At 34.3% G+C, this 15,119-nt stretch overlaps 1 protein-coding gene across 1 annotated transcript in view; it reads right to left on the minus strand.

The window, feature by feature from the left end:
* LOC129231070 (transmembrane protein 131-like) overlaps positions 1–15,119 on the minus strand; it is a 173,632-nt gene that overhangs the window by 117,285 nt on the left and 41,228 nt on the right. The window lies entirely within an intron of this gene.

The raw sequence follows: 15,119 nt of genomic DNA on the forward strand, positions 1-15,119 counted from the left end.
TTTCCGAAGCACACAATTAACATATACTCTTAATCAACCAAAATAACGAATAACACGGAATAGTGAATGATCAGAATGAAAAAATAATTTTTTAACTTACATTTTTTTACTGAAATTAATCAAAGAAAATCGGTAAAGAATCGCTTTTACACTGCTCAAACAAGCAGATGGAAACTTTGCATTCATAAAATAAGTAGGTAGTAATCAATACAAAAATTCTTGGTTTGTAATTTTCTTTTCCATGTTATCAAGAAAAGATTTAAAATATATCTGAATTTCATATGTGTTCTGGGGCCTGCAAGTTTCACTTTAGAAGTGGTAATATATGAGGTACGCTCCTCGGGAGAAAAAAAATGTTGGGCACAACCGTCTTAAATGACTAAGAAGACCTTTCGTAATAATTTTTCTGCTTAAGCCTCACATATTGGACTTCTACTTTTCTGATTTTATGTTAAAGCAACTATCAACTTTTTCCATGAAATAACTGAATTCGTTATTTGAATTAGTTTTACAACAATAAAACGTTTTCTTATAATTAATTGGAATTTTCACAATAATAATCCAAAACTCAAAACTCAAAAAAAAAAAAAAAACCTTGTACAGACTCTTGCGTTTGTATGAAGCACCCTTTTCAATTCCAAGCTCGTTTATGCAAATAATTAATTCCACTGATTTGTCTTTTTGAAGTTACCATCTTCATTTATGCACAAGAGATTCGGGGGGGGGGGGGTGCATGATGCAGACTGAACCATTTGGAGGAATTTTAGGTTAAGGGGTTTACAGGGTTTTTCGGGAAGCAGCAAATGAATGATCGAAAGACCTGGGGTAGAATCTTGTTCTGGGGGAAAGGGGGGGATTTGTAGCATTTGAGAGAGTGACAGCATTTTTGGAGGGAAAGGCACCTGCCATATTGATTAGAATGAATACATACATACATATCACCAGGGGTGGACTGGCTGACTTTGGCCCAGTCGGCAAAATAATATTTTGGCTCACCTCTGTAAATCAAAAATATTAAATTAAACAGTACCGAATCTGATTCTTCTGAGTCGAGCAAAGACATACTACAACTATAGTTCGATACAACTATTTTGATGTTCTAAAAAAAGAAAATTGTGAAACGTAAAATAAAGCGATATTTTCGACGTTGATGTCAAAAAAACCGCAATTTCGTAATTTTCGGTAACGTTAGAGGAGTGGGAAAAGAAGGGGTTCCCCCACGATTTTGTTTTCTTAACTTTTTTTTTTTTTCAAAATTGAAGTCTATTTTAGTCTATCTAAGTTTACAATAGAATGTGGGGGGCTCTTCTCAAAAAATCTCCGAAATGGGAATTTTAAAAATGCAATTTTAGGCTACCCATGGTAAAATTAATCGAACAGGGAAGCATTGGAAGCTCTCAACGAAAACGTTTCGAATTTGAACTATTAAAAAATGCAAAACTATCTTTAGTCACATTTGAGAGAGTAGGTGCTCAGTGATCTCATTTGGAAGCATTTAAAAACTGAAGTATACTCGACCCAATTTTAAACTATACATTTGGTTACTACAGGGAATCCGGCGACTCCCCTTCGGAATTTTTCGACACTGAAATTTTAAAAACATAATGGAAACATTGAAAGGAAGGGGGGAAGTTTTCCCAAGTATTTCCCCCAAGATTTTTTAGGAGGGCACTGTGCCCTTCCGCTTTTAAGCTAACCTTTGACCCAACACTTAAACAACTCTCCTTGCCCCTTAAAAGTTTAAACAAAACTTCACAAAAGCGAATTTTTTTTAAAAAGATCACGATTCACACAAGCCACTCCTTGAAACGTCACACCCTCGTTTCAATCACACAAGGATCTTATTAGAATATATCTGAATGTGTTTTGCATTACCTTTAAAACTAAACATCAAAAAACTTTTCAAATTTTAAAAATAATTACGCTCGGAAACACTTGAACTTTGTATGCACCAAAAAGTAAAAGAAGCATCTTTTTTATTTGACAAAACTTCTCTTAAAACTTACTCTTTTATCTGAAAGAGCACTGCCCCTTTTTTGGTCTGAGGCTCTGAGGGAAACACCAGTTCCCTCTGGGCATTTTTTCCTGAAACTGAAATCAATTTTAGGCTATAGTGCAGATAAAAGATCTACAGAGCACTCCCATGGAAATTTCTATAAGTGAAATTTCAAGCTATCTTTAGTGACTTTAAGGGAATGGCGAAGGTTCAAAGACTTTGGCAATTTTTTGATATTTAAATATGAAAAACACAAATGAGGGCCTTGATGCAAACTTGACCAACAAATATTCATCACTGTCCGATAGAAAGGCTAATCTCTTTCCCACATAATTGACTACAAAGCAGAGGTCTAATCTTACATTTGTGTCTCGATGTTGCACTAGTCGGAAAATCTATATTCTCCACACGTAAAAATGAATTTTAAAAAAGGAAAAAGTTAGGGCGTAAGCTGTTTCTTGCATCAAAGTCTCTCAATTGTAGACTGAAGATTATCGCTGGTGACTTTAGGACTACAAAGAGACCTCATACCTGAAATACCTTAGGAGCCCTGTTAAGTCTAAATCTGGCCCTGATTACAACTAATGTTGCTCAAAAAAAAAAAAAAAAAAACCTTACCCCCCGAACTCAGTCCTAATTCCGCCAATGTTCAGGAGCTCTCCCTTCTAAGTCGAAATTTTGTCCTGTTTCAGATTCAGTTTATCATAGTCAGTCGCGGATTTTATGGGGGGGATGCAGGGGGCCCGGACACCCCCCAAAGGAAAAAATAATTTAACTAATCATTTGTTTTTAAAATTGATTTCTCTATACAACATGAAGAAATGTTTTAGTTATTTAAAAAGAACACAAAAGATACAAATCTTATTTGAATAAATGCATTTTTGTTTGCTAAAGAAGTAATACTAGAGTCAGGGACCACAGAGGCAATTTAACTAACTTCGAACTAAAAAAAACGTAATACACCGCGAATCGTCTATAAATTTTCTTTTAATGGAATCAGTAATTGACTTTTAAAAAAAAAAAAATGCGTGAAGATGTGCCTAGAAAAGTCGTTTTAATCAAGGAAGCTATTTGCTATAGACTTGCGAGATAAAAGATTTTTTTTTCAGCTTATAAAAAATGCAAAATAAAATAAATCATACATGATAGTTTCTTGGCAAAACCATAATATTAATTGACACGACATGTAGTGTTTAAATTTTTTAGGACAAATCAGCAATTCTTTGAAATTCTCAAAGAAGTAGCTTCTGAATTCTTCAATAAAACCTATTTATAAAGTTATAATTTTCTTATTTACATAATATTTTACGGTTAAAATATCAATTCATTTAAAAAACTCAAATGATGTATGGGTTTATTTAATAACCTTGTCCATATGTCATAATCATGATGAAAATGTTCCTAATTAAAACCACTCATTTTAAAGCATCTCGGTGAAATTATGTAGCGTTTAGTGTTTAATTGGCTTGAAATGTTAAAGATAATTTACTTCCACATTCAAAACAGAAAAGTTCATAGTATTTATGTACTTAAAAGTACTTTAATTGGTCTTAAAGGATTCTGAAGAAAAAAAAAAATCTGTGCACGCTCCTGATCGTAGTCCAGACTTGCTCTCCCCTACGCGATTCTGAGATGATAATACTTGTACAGCGAAAATTTACAATAGAACAATGAAATATCTTGCCAACTGGCAGCATTTAAATGAATATGTCACAATCAGTAAATACCAGCTGCGTGCACAGACATTTTGGGGCCCATCACAAATGACCTTTACGGCCCCCCCCTCCATCTTGTTTACCCCTACGTCCCTACATTTATTTCACCTCTCATTTAAAAAATCTCAAGCCCCCTTCAGGCTTGGAACCGGGCCAACAGGCGTCCCCCCCCCCCTCCCCTTGCGCATGCCTCTGCTCATTGTATCAACACCCCAAAGCATGGTCCACGCATTGGAAGGGCCGGGCCGCTTTGTTTAATAGTGCAGGCCCTTTTAATTTTTGTTAAAAGATGTGCAAATATAAGTTTTTAACGCTTTTTTTTCATCCCGAGCCCTTTCTCATGCCATGTCGGACCCCATTCTCTCTGGCCTCCTTTCGTTTCCTTAATGTGGGAGTCATGACCCTCAAAGCTCTAAAAACTTGAGAGAAAGTTGATAAGAGGAAAGCTTCTTCTGAACTTCTGCTATTTACTTCGGTCCCTGCTTAGGATGAAAAAAAAATCTGTTTCCAAACGCTATTTTCACATAGAGTAAACAAATTACATGCTTTTTTTATATTATAACATTTTAAAGATTGCTAGGTGTGAATTTAGTTGCATTAAATTCATTAAAAAAATTGCTGGAAGTGGCCCACTCGACGGGGATCCCCGACTAGCCGACCTGGCCAGTCCGCCCCTGCATATCACTCACAGAGTCACAAGCCACAGGCGACAACAGCGACACATCTCATTAAAAATGGAAAAAAAAAAAGAAAAGAAGACAGCATTGGGCAAAATCAAACTTTTACGAAATTCTACTTTTAACAACTGATTTATTCTCAGACAAATGAATGAAGGGCAAAATGAAATGGTGAAATATTTACTCCGTTTTTAAAACCACATATCAAGTAATATTTTAACTATGTGGTAGGGCTGGGCGATGCATCGCCAAAAACCCATGTGTGCATACCACATCGTTAAACCGTTTAAAAAAAATTCTCTAAATCGTTGCATCGATACTGCTCCGATGTTCAGACACTGGTCCAGGGTTGCTGCCGTTTTAATCGCTAATTTGTTCACACTACTGTTGAATTAGCAGTGTGTCAATCTAATCTGGCTTAACAATGAAGGAAAGAAGAGTTAAACCTTCATTTCTTCCAAAGCATGTAAGAAATGCAAATATGTTTTTAGTTATTGGCGAAAGATATATTAATGAACTAGTAAATTAATCATATAGTCCCTTGCCAGAAAAAAGCAAAATTTAAAGAGCAAAATAGCTACAAAAAATGCAGACATGTATTTTGGTGTTACAAGCAGTGGAGCTCGTAGCACAGGTGTGACACTGGTCGGGTAATTCCCCCCCCCCCCTGGGGGAATATACTGGGGAAATAATAAACTGGGAATCCATTTTATGCAACAGATGCCCTAAACGCCATATGTAAACTCCCCCTCCCCATAATATAGTGGACACTCTATTTTTGTTAGATTTGTTATATTAAATATTGAGATATATTGTTGGAAATTTTCAGAATTAAAGTATTTATATTTTTTATACCTAAACTACGAAATCCTCATCGAGTGTCACCGGTGCACCCCCCCCCCCCCCCCGTCCTCTCTACTGATTACAACGAACCTTATTCTAATGAAAGAATATGTGAGTTTTGGAATGGAATGCATAATCTTGCACCCATTCAGACATCTTTTTGCATTGAAAAAACAGGCTCATTGCAATCTCAAAACTTGCCTTCAATGCATCTCACTAACTTGAGATTTTAGCACTGCAATTTTTTTTTCTGGCGCTGGAACCTAGCATGATATATATTTTTTATACCTTGCATATGTTTTGTAAAATTTAAACAAGCAAGTTTAAACTAAGGAAAAAAAAAAAAAGCATCAAAACATCGTTATGCATCGCTACATCGCGATATAAGGTTGGCGATGCATCACGATATAGAAATTCCTACACCGGCCCCAGCCCTACGTATGTAGTAACACATGAAGTCCAATTCGGTCAGGAAAAAGGTACCTCTGAAGATCAAAGTACATAATACAAGCAATTTTTAAAAATTAATACTCATATTATAATATTTTGCTTTAAGTCAAAGCATTTTTTTTTTTTTTTTTTTTTTTTTGTTGTTTTAAAATGATAGTAGCATTTATAATATTTCAGCATGTTATATAATATTAAATTAGCATTTTAAACATTATTTGAGTCCTACTAATATTCAGTGTAGTATTTATTGAATTAATATTAAGCTGATTTTAATTTTTAATGTTTTGTACAATTGAATCGATTATTTCAGAAAGGGTCTAAGTCCTACGGGAATCCATTTGACTTACGCCCTTTCTGGAATAATCGATTCAATTAGGTGCACGCGGGGCAAAATGAAATAGTTCATTTCCTTTACTGTTTCAATCATTTACACGTCTTCACTCATTAATTCATTTGTATTCCTTATTTAATAAATCACTTATTTATTCGTTCATACGCTTATTTTCTTATTTATTCACTCATTTATTTTTTCTCATGGATTAATTTTCACATTTCTTTATTCTTTTCTTTACTCATTCATTTTTTCAAAAATATTTTAATAATCAAATAGAAAATATGTCATTAGAAAAAAAAAATTTTTTTTCACTTTACCCCATGGAAAAAAGTAAATTTTACTTGTTTCGAAGGTACAAATTTGCTGACAAAAAAAAATGTTTAAAAATGTTTCGATGTAAATTTTATCGTAAAATACAGTCGACCTCCATATATCGAAGTAGCAAATTGCCAGAAAAAAATTCGATATATATATAGAAACTTCGATCTATAGAAACGATCTTATTTTATCCTAAAAAATCTCCCAAAACATTAAAATAAAGCTCATCCCTATCACAATTTTCGTGTATGAAACCTAGTTTCTAATTTATACGAGCGTCGGATAAAATGAAAGTTAATAATTAAAAAAAAATAACAAATTACATTTTTGCGCCTTCATACATCTTCATTCTTCGGCAATTCAACTTGATCCACAACAATAGGGGATTTTCGTTTTGACGATGTAATCGCGAGCAGTGTTGCCAGATGGTCAAATCCAGATTTCCCCAATTCCCTACCAACTTTTCCCCAAAAAGCGATGTTTTCTATCAAAATTCTCCAAATTCAAAAATTATTTTTCCACTAATATTTTCATAAAATGAGTCGACTTCCTCTGATATTTTTGTCTCTTGAAAAATTTTTTTTCATCAAATAGCCAAATTTTCTTATAAAATTCCCAACTTTTTTTTCTTCCCATTTTCGCTTTTTTTTTTGTCTTCTTTATCTTTTTTTTTAATTTTTACTAATAATAAAGCTGAAAGTCTCTCTGTTCGGATCTCTCTCTCTCTCTCTGTCAGGATCTCTGTGACGCGTATAGCACCTAGATCGTTCGACCGATTTTCATGAAATTTGGCAAAGAATTAGTTTGTAGCACGGGGGTGTGCACTTTGCGAAAATTCTATTTTGTTCTTTTTCTATTCCAATTTTAAGAACATTTTCCAGAGTAAAATTATCATAAGATGGACGACTAAATTACCAAGTTATCATAATGTGGAACCGTGACGTGGGCAAACCAATTTGCGAGAAATTCATCATGCATTATTTGTAAAATATAGAGGGGAACCAAAATACCTTTTTAATTTTCTACTACGGGCAAAGCCGTGCGGGTACCACTAGTCATAAATACAATCGCCAGACCGAGAGATAAGAAATAACTAAATATTTTTTTTCTACTCGCATTTACTTACTCTGCTTCTGTATGTACATTTAAACTATGATTTTTGTATATATTTAAGAACATTTTTCATCACGCTTATTTTTGCCTGTTTCACGTATCAACTAGTTACTCACGCAGAACTATTGATGCGAATTCCGTAGCATAAAATATTCCACATAATGCGAAATGCGAATTCTATAAAGTTGAGCAAAGCTAAACCAACGCTGTTTGATACAAACAATGTAACTACCAGATATCAAGACGCGAATTTAAATGCGAAAAAAAATATTTTCCCCCAGGTTTTCCCCCCAAGGAAAAAATTTTTCCCCAAAGAATTCCCCTCAAAACCCATTTCCCCAGAGAGCACCAGATTTCCCCAAAATGGGGAAATTTCCCCCAATCTGGCAACACTGATCGCGAGAAAAGTAAAAAACCAATCTGCTTAACTTGAATGATTATTACTGCAGCTAAAGAGAATAGGAATGATAATCAACAGACAAAAGGGCTAACTTGAAACTGATTTTACAATGTTAGTGGTTACAACTAAGATATTTGAAATAAACTTGAGGGAATTTAAGAACTCAAGAACGAAACAACGACCTATCTACACACCCCTCAATCCCAGATTCCTTATGAATTTCGTAGCAACCTTTAGTGAACATAATTTTCTCCCCTAACCTTTATTTTTTATGAGACAAACAATCTAAAGTGCAAAAAAAAATCTATGAATGTCGCAAAAAAATTTCGATATGTAGAGATTTTTTCGACATAGGAACAATTTTTCTATGTAATGAACATAGAAATTTGTTAGGATTTCGATACATAGAAAATTTCGATATATGGAGGTTCGACTGTACATTGTTCTTTCTTTGTGCACTACAATTTTCAAAACATTTCCAATTTGTTCATTTTGAAAAGGTAAACTATCTTAACTATTTCACTTTGCCCCACATTCCCCTACTACAGTATAGGCAAAAGATTTACGATGTTATGTTTACCGTTTGGTTTAATAGTCTAAATTATTAGTGTATAGTTAGGATTGGAATTTTTTTTGTTCTTAAGTTGCTGACATTTTAAAGTTTCGTCACTACTGATTTTTCGTTCGTCCGCCACCACGCGCTTCTTAGCTTCCTTCAACACTGTGGCAAGAAAGAACAATAAATTTAGTTCTTAAATCAATAGCTATTACTTTTTTCCTTGAAATTTTGAGACATGCCACTACTATCTCCGGAGAGTGATAGATAGGATAATATCCCAAATCAAGATGGCCTGACATATATTAATGCATAGATATAAAAAAAAAATCTAGTTTTTGAACTATATATTATTATGTATATTAATGAACATACTCAATTACTTCATCTGAAACATAGACGCAATTCGCTACAAATGACTTGCTTTGTAAATTATTTGTACACTGCTGATGTTTTAATCGTAACACAAAATTAAAGAATTCTCCTTCATATTTTTCTACGAGCACTCTGGGTAGAATTTTTTGATGTAAATGAGTTAACAAATGAAATATTAATCAAAACCTAAATAATCCCCTAGAAAGTACTAGACATAAAAATAAATCTCGTGAGTAAGCCTTCGACTGAGCTAACCCTGGCATGACGTATGGCCGTAATTAATCTACTTTGACCCACATTTCGAACACCCGAGTGGTTCATATCCTTCTGAGGGAGAAAACCAGGTTATTCATACATGGCAGAAAAAGGAATCGCAATGGGTAAAGCAATTATATTATTAGTCGGGGGATGTGCGTAGACTTTTCGACAGGGTCTTCGAGTTAATTTTTTTTCTAAAAAAAAAAAAAACAGAGTGAACAAATCATCCTTTTCGCATTGCAGTGATACATGTTGGGGATATGTTAAGGTTTTTAGAAAGGGCACGCAGGACTGTAATTTAATTTTTTTTCCAGGGGGAGGGGTAGGGGGCAAAGGGTTTTTCTACTCAATGCATATTTTTCAAAAAATAACAAAAAACACTCCCACATTTTTAGAAATACATCGATTTCTCAAAGACAGGAGGGTCACTCCGTCCCTTCCTACCCCCCCCCCCCAAAGGACTAGAGCAAGCAGTTAATTTCGCACAAAAATTAGTTTTTTTACTCGGCAAGCAGGGGGAAATTGCACAAAGGTCTGCAAAACGCAATGCCTCTACGACAGCCCTATTAGAAAGAAAGAAAAAAAAAAGTACTTGATAAGCATTGAAATGCATACAGGGATATTTTAGTTCTTACGAAACTTAAATTTACGAAAACAGATTTCAAAAATTTAGGGCCGTTTCGAACTTATCAAAAAAAAAAAAAAAAAATCGACTGCCGAATTTTAGAAATAATTGATAATATGTAAGACTTTTTTTTTCTTTTTTTTTTTCAAAATTCAGGACGAATAATATTTGTGTGGGTTAGAATGGGAGTGGTGTAAGTCTTCTCTAATTTAGTTTCGAGTAAATGATAGTTTTATAAAAACATCTGCAAAATCTCAAAACAGCGAAATTTTAATTTCAATAGCAGGATTTGTATTTAAAGATAGGTAGTTTTAAATCATTATGAATTAAATCTCATCAAAAGTTATTTACAACTTGTTTTAAAGTAATTTTAAATGATTTACAACACTGTCATTCTACATTTACAATGGGTTTAACGAAAGTAAGTCAAATACAAGCAAGGACTATTATAAATTATAAGTTATAAGATAGCTGAAAATATTTGGCTGCTGGAGCAATGGTGTGAAAACTGATTAATACCACCAATATTTTCACCTGAATAGCAGTTCAAGATTAGTGAACGATTTTTGTACGTTCCATTTTTCGTGCAATTGGTAAACTTAAAAAATGAGCTAAAGAGACACAAATCCACGCCACCCAATACCATTCAAACTATAATACTAGTGACTTACCCCACTATCATTCTAACCTGTCGATTAGTCAAATGCTTGTAACTACTTTTTGAGCATTGTAGAATTTCCTTGGTGTTCGAAGTCTCAGTATTTGATGTCGGGAGAAAAATAAAAAAATAAAATGGATTTTAGGGATACGTTTTTCATTAATTCCAGAGTCAATGTTCCGCATGCGTAGGCGGCTCGTACAGGGCGACAAGGGGAGTAACTGCCCCCTCACTTACAAAAGTAAAGGAGCCTTGCCCCCTCACCTTTCAGAGTTAAAAATTAGCATTTGGATTAAAAATGATTTTTTTTACAGGTAGATTGATCTATTTCACGAAAATAAACATTTCAAATACTAAATGGACTTTTCTCGTGTTATTTCTGAAGAATGGAAATTTTAATTGGAAGGGGGGAATCTACGGCAGTCATCCGCCCCGATTTTCTAAGCCACATTCCACATTTTTTAGAGGTCACTTAATCAGTATTGTGAAAATCCAATAACATATAGCACAGTTTTACGAAAAGAGTTAAAAATCAACTTTCGGGTTGCTTCCCCTTAATCCCCACACTTCTTTTGAGTACTTTTGACCCTCCACTTTCTTGAAGCACCAGCCTCAACGGGTTCCACCCACCAATGCCAAAGTAATAAGCAACTTCGGACGCAACACAGCACAGAACGAAACGCGTTTTCTACGAATATTTTTGTAGGTCTAAATTATGCTTCATTAAAAATGGCGATTTGTTTCATCTAGTTTCCTTCCAGTTCTCAAAGGATTTCTTTTTAGCCGGCTTTCCAGGAATATTTTCTTATCTTTCTTCCACGGTAAAGCATTTCGTTTTGAATAGCCAGCACCTGATTCACTCCCCCCCCCCCTCAAAGGAAAAATTAGACTATAATCATCTTAGCCTTTCTATCGTCGAAGGTAGAAAAAATAAAAAAATCTTCGGACAATTTAGCTAAAGCTTGGTTGTGTTGTAATTTTCAGCCCGATTATGCGCGTTTTTCTTTCAGAGGAAACAATAAGCAATTTTGAAATCTTACATCATTTACAGGAGAATCTCGTTTATCCGGTCCCCTTTTATCGGTATCTCCGGATTATCCAGATCAAATTTGTAGAGTTTAAAAAAATACATTCGCTTAAACTATAATTTTAAACTATGACAGCAAGAACGGAACTATAAATCTACCAAAATTTGCTTTTTCTTTTTTTTTGGATTAAATTTAGAACTCTAATATAGGTAGTTCTACGCAAATTCAAAATAATATATAACCAGAATTTTTTCCACAAAATTTGTTAATGAGTCGTGTAAAATGAACGCATGCAAATTAAAAAGAGTGAAGCATGTTATTTATGAACGGGCAAAACAATTTTCAACAACTTTGCAGACATTATTTAACAATTTAAGGGTCGTTAACACATTGAAAAGTTATGTCAATATTTTATATCGGTCAAAATTAGAGTAATGAATTTATTCAATGTTAATTTGAAAAGCAGAGATAGTATTTGCACACCTGTTAACCGATAAATTGCGACAATATAAAGCTTGGCGCTCGGAATAAACGGAATCTTGGGACGGAGAGGGGGGGGGGGGGAACAAAATCTTATTACCACACTTGTGGGTATGTTTCGAAACTAAACTGCTTGTGAGTGCACTGCTAAAACAACGGGTTGCACTTGGCACCTTTCAGTGATGAAATGCTTGCAGCACCAGCGGCACCCTTAACCCAACGCACCCCGGGAGGGGAAGGTGAAAGGATGGAACCGTAGGAGAGATAAATGGAACCTTTACTGTTTACAGATGCCCCCCCCCCCGCCACGTGTTATAAACGTTTTTGGATACAATTGTGTAGATTTTATTCATGATATGCGAAGTCTTTGACCCATTAATGGATCACGAGTCGATTTTAAGTGGATGATTTAATAGTTTTAATGGATCGAAGTTAATAGTTGAAGAACTATTCTGCCGTGGGCAGGTAAAGGGCAGTAACTGCAAATTTCATTTTTCATTTTTTTTGCATTTTTGTCATCGGTTGTACGTTAGCTTCATTGAACAAGCTTGCTTATTTGGTTTCCGCTGAAAAAAAAAAAGCGCGAAAAAACGCCTGATTCCAACATTTCACAATTGTTAGTATTGAATCCAACACACATTTCTTCAAATATCTCGAAAACTCATTTCTGCAGATACTGCCGTTTACCTGTCCACGGCAGTATTGTACAAATGAACTTCAAAATTGTTTTAAAAAACAATAATTTGAAGCATGGCGAAGTTAAAACTTTGTTTTCTAATTTCAGAAAATTTTGGTTTGATGGTGAAATAAAAACTCTTGAGAACCATTCAACCTTTTTTTAGTTTCCGAAGAAAATACATATTTTATGATAAATATATTCTTTATCCAAACAAATAGTCTTTTCTTTACATAGCACAGTAAAGCAAGCGTGCTTCTTATTCAAACGTTTAGTATATGACGTTAAAATGGGTGACATTAAATAATCACACACGCTCGAAAAAGTTTTTTTTTTTTTGTGACGTCTTTTTATGTTTAGGGAGAAGCACAATGATCACGAAATTTGATAGGTTAATCCACTTCATAAAAACACCACTAATTTGGAAAAAGAAAAAAAAACCCTCCTTTTTTTAGAGCACATTATTTTGGGCAAGAAAAAAAAATTATAGCTTGAAATTTTAATCGAGAAAAAAAGTAATTGTATTGGGTTGTTCGGAAAGTCATTTCGTTTTTTTTTGGGGAACATGAAAGACAGTTTTCGTATAATGAATAAATATTTTATTAAATTATATATTGGCCATTCTGGTCCAACACCTTTTGCCATCTTTCTAGCAGTAACATAATTCTCCTCTCATAAAAGTTTTGGTCCTTGCTGGCAAAAAACTGGTTTAGGTGGTTTTTGACATCTTCATTTGAGGTAAAGGTTTTGCCATCCAAAAAATTTTGCAGGGACCGGAACAAATAGTAGTCGGAAGGCGCCAGATCTGGAGAATATGGTGGTTGTTGCAGTACGTCCCATTCAAGCTGTAAAAGTTTTTGGCGGGTGACCAAACCTGTGTGAGGCTCCGTAAGGACATGGGGCACCCACACATCGAGCTTCGAAGTTAAGCCCATGCCTTTCAAATGGCCATAAACAGTCGAATTCGACAAATTTAATCTCTCACCGATCTCTCGTGTGGTTATTCGCCGATTTGCATCAACTAATGCCTTTATCGCATCTTTGTCAGCTTCGACCGGCCTTCCAGACCGTGGTGCATCTTCGACATCAAAATTGCCGGATCGAAATCTTGCAAACCAGTTCTGGCACCGGCGTACTGTTAACACGCCTTCTCCATACACATCCGTCAATTTTTTTCTCGCTTGGACAGCATTTTTACCTTTTCTGAAGCAAAAAAGTAAAATATGACGAAAATGCTGCTTATTGCTCTCCATATTTAAAAGGGCACCAACCAAAAACTACTGCGTAGAATTAATAGAACTTTTTCACACACAAGCCTTGCAATATCAGCTCTCAAGACATATAATGGTTATGCGGCTTAAGTGTGAAGTTGGTTTCGAAAAAACGTAATTAAGTCCTCTGACGGGAAAAAACGAAATTACTTTCCGAACAACCCAATATTTTTGCAAAATGACTATAGCGTTTGTTCAATTACTACAGCATTTTGAAAAATAGCATACAAATTGAAATATTCTAAAACTTTAATTTATCAGGATATTTTTTAAACGTTACTATTTAAATTCATACATCAAAAAAAAAAATAATAATAATAATTTGCACAACCATTTCCAACAATATTTTGCGTGAATGCTTCGTCTTTTGGGCACTCACATTGAGTTCTTCCGTCAGCTCAATTAGGCAAGAGAGCTCAATTTTCTCTGAGACCATTGAGTTTGGTGGAATATGCTCAGTAGACCCTTTATCTTTGTCTTCTATTTATTTCTCACTTTTTTTTTCTATTATTCTTGAATTGCTCATTTTTACTGAAGATCCCTGCATGCCCAAGGCGGAAACAAGCCAAATTTAACATTTTATTTTATGTTATTATTGTGAATTTATTTTATTTTTTTAATTAAATTTTTTTTTGTAATTATTTGTTTTTATTTATTTTGTTTATTTATTTATATATTTTTATTTTATTTCCTTTATTTATACCTTTTCTGCCACTACAAGCACACATCTGTAAAATAGACAATAGTTGAACATCATTACATGTAAGAAGTGATAAAACACGCAATTTTTGACTTCGCTTATATACAGTATGGTGACAACGGAATTTTATTCTGTCCCGTAACAAAAAAGACATATTGGAACATATTTGTATTTCAGACATATGGATGAGCATACTTGCTTCAAGATATTTAACGATGTCTACATACAACTTACGTTCTGAACATCATGACTTAAATACGAAACAGGAATATTACGCCGAAAGGGCCCAATGAGCTATTCTTTTTTACTTCCTCGAACAAAACCTAGAATTTCAAAAAAAAAAAAAAAAAAAAAATATGGGATGCTTTCTTCAAGTGAGACTAACTAATTATTTTTGGAAACAGAAATGTATCTTTCTTCTTTTCCTTGCTTTTTTACTAGACTTGAACCATCGACTACAAGGAGTTTAACCCTGGAAATCTATCTGGGGTACAGAAGCCCGACATTTTTTTTTTCAGGTAATAGGCCTAATGAACTTGTCTTTTTTGCTCAAAATAATACTTTAAGTTACATCATTGCAGTTCAAGGGCAGATCCAGCTTCTGCTTTTGAAGAGGGTCAATTCCGGGACGGGAGGGGGATCATAA

This window comes from Uloborus diversus, chromosome 10 (genome assembly GCF_026930045.1).
Source record: "Uloborus diversus isolate 005 chromosome 10, Udiv.v.3.1, whole genome shotgun sequence".
In the NCBI taxonomy this organism is placed as follows: domain Eukaryota; kingdom Metazoa; phylum Arthropoda; class Arachnida; order Araneae; family Uloboridae; genus Uloborus; species Uloborus diversus.